At 58.0% G+C, this 6,723-nt stretch overlaps 1 long non-coding RNA gene across 1 annotated transcript; it reads left to right on the plus strand.

The window, feature by feature from the left end:
- Positions 1-1,921: 1,921 nt before the first annotated feature.
- Positions 1,922-5,827, plus strand: LOC121084852. The gene is made up of 3 exons (XR_005826879.1): positions 1,922-2,256; positions 3,640-3,875; positions 3,950-5,827. It is a non-coding gene; the product is annotated as an uncharacterized LOC121084852 (long non-coding RNA).
- The last annotated feature ends 896 nt before the right edge of the window (positions 5,828-6,723 follow it).

Here is a 6,723-nt window from a genome sequence, read left to right on the forward strand (position 1 = left end):
GAGTTGTTCGCTCTCAAACTTTAGTGCTGCTTACTCTTGATACTGTGGAACTGATGGTTGTACTGCAAGATAATTCCTGTTTTTTCCCTTCTTGTGTTTGGTGGCATTGCCGATGCCAGCATTTACCCAAAAAGGTTGGTACGAGGGTTATTCTTGCAGTGCTTGTAGATAAATAGTGTTGAGTCATGGAATCTGTGCAGAGCTGTATTGCTCTGGGTCTGGTTCCTGGTAGCTGCTGCCTGTTGAAGTCCTCTGCTGAGTGCCTGCCTTGGCTGTAACGTTTTCTGCTAAACCGCACTTCGGAAACATCTGAAAAGTTCTGTGGTTGTGTGAGTTGAAATACTGAACTGAAAAAAGGAGATCCTATAGAGGGCTCCTTAGCCCAAATCAGCAAAAAATCATCTGAGGAACAGCCTCAATAGCGAAGAGATCTGTGGACACCAAAGATCCCTGAAGAAGCAGGATCCCGTGGGTGCTGTCTCCCGATGGCCTGCAGCATTCAGAGCCATATTGCTTTACAAGGTAGGCTGTGGAGGCCCCACAAACTCGTGTTTAGCTGGGGCTGGGGAGGAGATGGCAGAGAGAGCGGCCTCAGAAACCAAACAAGGTCCGCCACGGTGGACCTTGTGCCACGTAGTCTTTGCTCTTGAACGATTTTGAAGACCATGTTTTATCATCACCTGAGCTGATGTTTAGGCTTTGTGAATGACTGTGCGTACTGATCGGCCTGCTTGATGGTTTTGGTTGTTTGGTTTTTTTCTTTTTATGTGGTTCAAATGGAGCAGGGTAAAAGTCAACCCACATGCCTACTGTAGTGATAGCTGGGGGGCTTTTAGTGGGGATTAAAAAGTGAGGAAATTACTTGGGGGCAGCTGGAGGGTGTCAGAAAGCAGTGACACGTTGAGTGCTGCTCCCTTGGTGGAAACTTTATGCGGACACAGCCTGCACTACAGTACCGTTAGGAAATTTTGTGGACATGATTTTAGAAGGGCCTTTGCAGTCACCATGGTTGCTGGGGCTTTGCCTTTCATATGGAGAAATACAGTTTGGGAAAGTGGATTTATTGGACACGATGGAGAAAGACAGCAGGCTGCCTGATAGTCCAAGCTCCTCTTGGTGCCTGTGGTTAAAGTTTGGGTTCTTGCGAGGGGAAGAAAACCGGCTTGGGACATTGACATACCTTTTGCTCGCGTTCTGACTGGCATCTCCAGGGCTGGAGCTGAAATGAGACATATGGGTGCTACTGATGGCCGTCGCCACGCTGTTCCTGTGACAAGCGGGTGCGACGGGAGGTACATCCCGCGCAGGGGTGATTGCCGGTGGGTGAGTGAAAGTCGAGGACAGCTTCTGCAGGCGCTGAGTGGGGCTCTGCCAGGCCGCCCGCGTCAGCGCGGGTTTCACTGCAGCTCTTGGCGTCCCTGAGCGCCCTGGGCGGCAATTGGACCCGCGGTCGGTAGAACAAGGCAGCAGGTGGGTGTTGTGCCCTGAGAGCTCTGCGGCGAGCGAGGTCCCCCTGCGCCTGTTCTGGGACACGTGTCGCACCGTGGGACCAGGGATGGGACCCCCAGGACCTGCCGCGCCAGCCCCGGCCGCCTGGGGGCGGGGAGCCCTTTGGGGTGTGCTGTAAGGCGGTCAAGGGGGCGGTGGGGGGACCAAGTCCCCCGCTCTGGCTTGGCTCCCCTCCCCAGCGCCTTTGCGCAGGGCAGAATGCGGCCCCCGGCAGCGGGGGACTGCGGGCCGCCTCCCCCGCCCCTGCCCCAGCGTAGTGCGTAGCCGGGGCCCCGCGGGCGGCCCTTCCTCCAGCGGCGGGGCCAGCAGGGGGCGCCGGAGCGGCGCGGGCGGGGCCACACGAACCCGCGGCGCCGCAGTAGCGCGCAGCGGCCGCCGGGCGGCGGTACCGCGGCGGCGGGGCCCGGCCGTGAGCTGTGAGGGGCCGGCAGCGAGGCCGGGTCCGCCCGCAGCGGGGGGGGCCGGGAACCACCGGGCCCGGGGCGGGCAGGCGCTTGTTTCTCTCTGCCCGGGCGTGCCGAGAGGCCGCGGGGCACGGCCGAGGCTCTTGGTCAGCCGGGCCGCTCCTCAGGGGGGAACGTGCCCCCTGACCGTCCCCGGGCCGTGCCGGCAACCCGGGGGACCCCTCAAGGCTGCTGCTTCTCTGGGGGACGAGAACGCGTCAGGAGACAGAGAAGGGGCCCGGGCGGGGGCCCGGAGCCGTGTCCGTGCCTCCGCGGGTGCTTACCGCCCTCCCCCCGCGCTCGTGTAAGGCTGGTGAGGGGCCGCGGGGCCGCCGCAGGGCTGCCGTGGGGCCGGGGCTCGCGCAGAAGAAGCGGGACGCCCTGGGGAAAGGCCGCCGGTCAGCGCCTGCCAAACGAGCATGGGAGGGACTGAGCCTCCTGAACGGGCTCAGCACGGCCCTGCCCCGGCCCTGCCCCTGGGCCACCAGCTGCGGGGCGGGGGGCCCTGAGGGGAGCGGAGAAGTGAGGGGAGCTGGGGGGCGCGCTGAGGGGAGCAGGGGCGGAGGGGAGCGGGCAGGGTTCGGGTGGGGCGCTGAGGGGAACTGGGGGCTGAGGGGAGCTGCGTGGGGCGCTGAGGGGAGCTGGTGGCGTCTGAGAGGAGCGGGTAGGGTTTGCGGGGGGGGGTCTGGGGGTGTGGTGGGGGCAGAGAGGAGCGGGGGGAGCCCTGCAGCCAGGGAGGAGAGGGAGGCAAAGCCTCCACTCTGGCGCCGGGCCCAGCAAGGCCAGGAGGAGCTGCCCGAGAGTGTCTCCGTGGCTGCTGCGGGGTCAGGGTTGTGGCTGCCCGTCACGTCTCTGTTGTGCCTGGCTGTTGCTTGGGTAGAAAATCTTTTTGCTTGCAGCTTCTGGTTGTGTTATGTGTCCTGCTGCAGGGCAGTTTGGGGCTGTGCTGGCAATGCTCCTGGACAAGGAGCCCCGGCTGCGGTGGGCCAGGTCAGGGATAGGGCTGTGCCCCACGGTTCTGGGACCGGTCACTGTGGGGCAGAGCCACCCCCAGGACGGCTTATCCCCACACCATCAGCAACCACCCAGCCTGCACCCAGCAAGTTCTAGCGTGGCTCTCCTCACAGCCATACTGGGGACAACCCTGTCCTGCTCCCCCTGGAGCTCCTGATTGTCTGGGCCCCTCCTGAAACCCACCTGGCTTAGTTCAGCTTTATTTGATGTTTAGCACTGGACGTGGCTATGACATCTAGCAGGATGTGAAGCGCAGCCTGCAGCTCCCCCAGTCCCACTCCCGGGCAGGGTGAGGGTGACAGGTGAAGAGGGGGCAAGTGTTGTACCAGGCCGTGTTCTGGATGGGAACAGCCCATCCTTGGCCCCAGTATTGTGCAGTGTCATAAGTGCCCCTTGCTGAGCAGGGGGGGTTCAGCAATGTGCACATTCTCACCTGCTCTTGGGGGAGGAACATGTTTTTTCTGGCTGAGCCCTGAGCTCTCTGTTGTCATTTCTTCCTCTCCTCCCTGTTGCCCATGTGTGGTGCTGGGCAGCCTCTGCCAAAAGCAAGGGACAGCAGGGAGGGGAGGGGCTGCCCTTGCCCAGGACAGGGGCAGCCATCTCATGTGAGTTATGTGGGGTTGTGCTGTGCTTCCCAGGAGCCTGGCTCAACAGTTTTGCTCTTCTTTCACAGGTACAGAGGAGATGCTGGCACTGCCTTGCCTGCCCCAGGATATCTGGGGCACCCCCAGTTCACTTCTGCCCTGGAAGAGGCCCTCTGTGTGGAGAGGCATCTGGTGTGGATTTAAGCCCCAGTGGAAGAGGCTGGGCTCCCTGCTTCTCAGAGCTCCTTGCTGGGGACAGCCCTGCATGTGCCTGCCTCGCAGTACAGATCCAGCTGATGGACACCTGGGCTTGTTACAGCTCCAGGTAATTTGAGCTCCAGCCAATTTGAGCTCCAGCCATGAGATATTCCTGCTAATAGTCACTCCTTCCTGTTACAGTTGCAGGTAAGCTCTGCTCTCTCTAATAGAGGTGATGGAGAGCAGATGCTCTCCTGTTCAGCCGTGCTGGGAGTGTAGCCCTGGCTGACGGACATCACAGCTTGCCACAGCTCCAGCAACTTGATGATCTGGATTAGAGATGTTCCTGCTTCTTTCAGCTCCTGCTGACAGACTCTCCAGCATGCTGCTGCTCAGGGTATGTGAAACTCCAGCTAATTTCAGTTCTTGCTGCTTGTTCCAGTCTCAGGTAATTTCAGTTCTAGCTGCTGGGTGTTCCAGCTTGTTAGCAGTTTGAGGTAATTTCAGGTCCAGCTTCTTGAAGCTGCAGCTCTGGCTATGAGATCCTCCTGCTGATGGAAGTTCCAGTTTGTTTCAGCTTTGGCTGATGAATGCTCCAAGGGGGTAAGTGATGTTTCTTGTCACCAGCTCTGGCTTAATAAATGCTCCTTCTGTTAAAGCTCCAGGTCATTGCAGCAACCTGGGCTTTTGGCAAGGTTGCAAATCAATCAACCAATCACTGTTATAACTTGTATATAAACATGAACTGTCATAATTACACATTGTCTAAATATGTACTCTTGGGTTAATAACTGTTTTGGTGGTTGTACACACCTTGAATAAGGAGTTGGATACACAGTGAGTGTGAAAAGCACCTTTGACTCCAGAGCTTAGACGTTTAATTCGGTCTGATGCATGCCAACATCCCAAGCTTCGGGGACCAACATGACTGGACACCCACCTCTGGCAGGGGTACACATACCCCCTCCCCCCCCCTATCTCCCACCTGCCTGCAGTCCCCCCAGCGTCATCCCAGACTCTGTTTGGGAGGCTGAAAACAGCCAACTGAGCCTGTTTCCAACTCTCAAAACCACAGCACTTAGGTTTGGTGGTTATGTTTGTTTTTTTCCGGAGCCCAGAAACACAGGACTTAGCCTGCATTTTCAAGAACCGAAAATGCATGACTTCCGTCTTTTCCTAAGCCTCAGAAAAGCGGCAGCCACCCTCTGCTTTTGAGCCCCAAAAAATAAAGGACTTAGACATTTGGGTTTTTTCTGAGCTGTGAAAATGTGGGACTTAACCCACATTTTCAAGTGCTGAAAATACAGTACTTGATCTTTTTTTCTGAGCTTCCGAAACAGAGAGCTCTGCCTCTAGTTCTGAGGCCCAAACCCAGTTGCTAGGGCTTGTGTTCAAGGACCCAAAATGCAGCACTTCTTAATCTCTGTTTTCAAAAGATGAAAACTCAAGACTTGATTTCTGGTTTTAGTGCCTGAAATACTAAAGGACTTGATATCTGTTTCCAACTGCTGAAAATCCATGACTTGACCCCTTCTGGAGCTCCAAAGCCAACCCACTCAGTATGTTTCCAAGCCCCCAAAACAGAACACTCACTCTTGTTTTAGAGGGGTTGAAACTCAGCACTGAAATTCTGTTTCCTGACTGCATGTGTGATGTGATGTGATTGTGGGGGGCAGGGGAGGAGTGGAGCCCACAGCAATGTGGGGGAGTGCTTGGGAACTGGGGTGGAGGCACCCTCCCTGCTGGGTGTGTGTGTCTAGTCCTGTGTCTGTGGGGCAGCACCAACAGATGTAGAGAATCATTTTATTCTGCTTTATTTCACTAGCACCAGCGGCCCCACACCCCAGACATCACCTGCCAGAGCACAGCAGCTGCAGCCCCCCACAGGGAGCCTTGCCCGGGCACCCTGGTAGCACAGCCTGGCCAGGCAAGGAAGGCTGCAACCCCCTTCCAGGGAAGCCCTCCCCAAACCTCTTCCAGGAGGAAACACACCCCAGTAGTGAGCAGCCTGGGGTGGGATGGGGCTGCCCCTGCTCCCCCACCCAGCCCTGGATCTCCCTGGATGCCCTGAGAGCCCCGTAGGCTATCCACAAGGCTGTGTGTCTCCTGGCCATGTAGGAGGGGGTCTCCGTGCCCTGTGGGTGGCTGTGCCCCCAGGAAAGGGCTGGTGGGACCCTTCCCTTTGGGCGGGGGGCTGTGTCTCCTGAGCTGCTGAATGGGCATCTGCCCTAGTGCAGGGGGGTGCTGGGGCCCTGGGCTGCCTGCTTCCCTCAGGAGGGTCCAGGCTCCTGTGCCTTCAACAGCCGTAGCCTACCAATGCATGGCATCCACTGTCTCCGTGGAAACTCTGGTGGGGAAAAAGCAAACCTCAAGAAGTCATTAAGTAATTATCTAGAGGAAGGTGTGTCTTGGGTAGAGCTGAGCAAGCTCAGCTGCTTGGGGGTGTCCACTCATTCGTGCTTAATCTCACCTGGGGAACAGCTGGGTCCTGCTGAAATGACACATCCTAGCCCTCAAGCCTGCAGAGCTACAAGCAAACTGCCTTTCCAGCCCAGTCTCAAGCCCCATGCACACTGGCTGCACCAGCGAAGCCAGCGCCAGAGGCTCTAGGGCTGCTGAGGTACAGTCCCTTCCTGACACTGTTGTGAGACCGGTGAGAGGCATTGTCATCCACGCTCCCCCCGGGGAATGGAGCATCAGCAGGGCACAAACCTTGGAGAAAGTGCAGGAGGAGGTGTCCCCCTGAGCTAGACATAGGCTGCCGGGGCAGGAACCCACCACCGCGGCAGGTGTCCTGCCCCTGGCCCACGCCTGGGCAAGACTGGCACTCGCACCTTGTGAGGCCAAGAATTACCAGCACAAATTCTCTCCATCTCAGCCTCGGGGGTGAGGGAGCTTGATGACAGCACATCTGGGGACACAGGGATAGTCCTCAGCCCCCAAAGTCCTGAAAACTGGGATCCCCTAGAGACCTG

Source organism: Falco naumanni, chromosome 1 (assembly GCF_017639655.2).
Source record: "Falco naumanni isolate bFalNau1 chromosome 1, bFalNau1.pat, whole genome shotgun sequence".
Classification (NCBI taxonomy): domain Eukaryota; kingdom Metazoa; phylum Chordata; class Aves; order Falconiformes; family Falconidae; genus Falco; species Falco naumanni.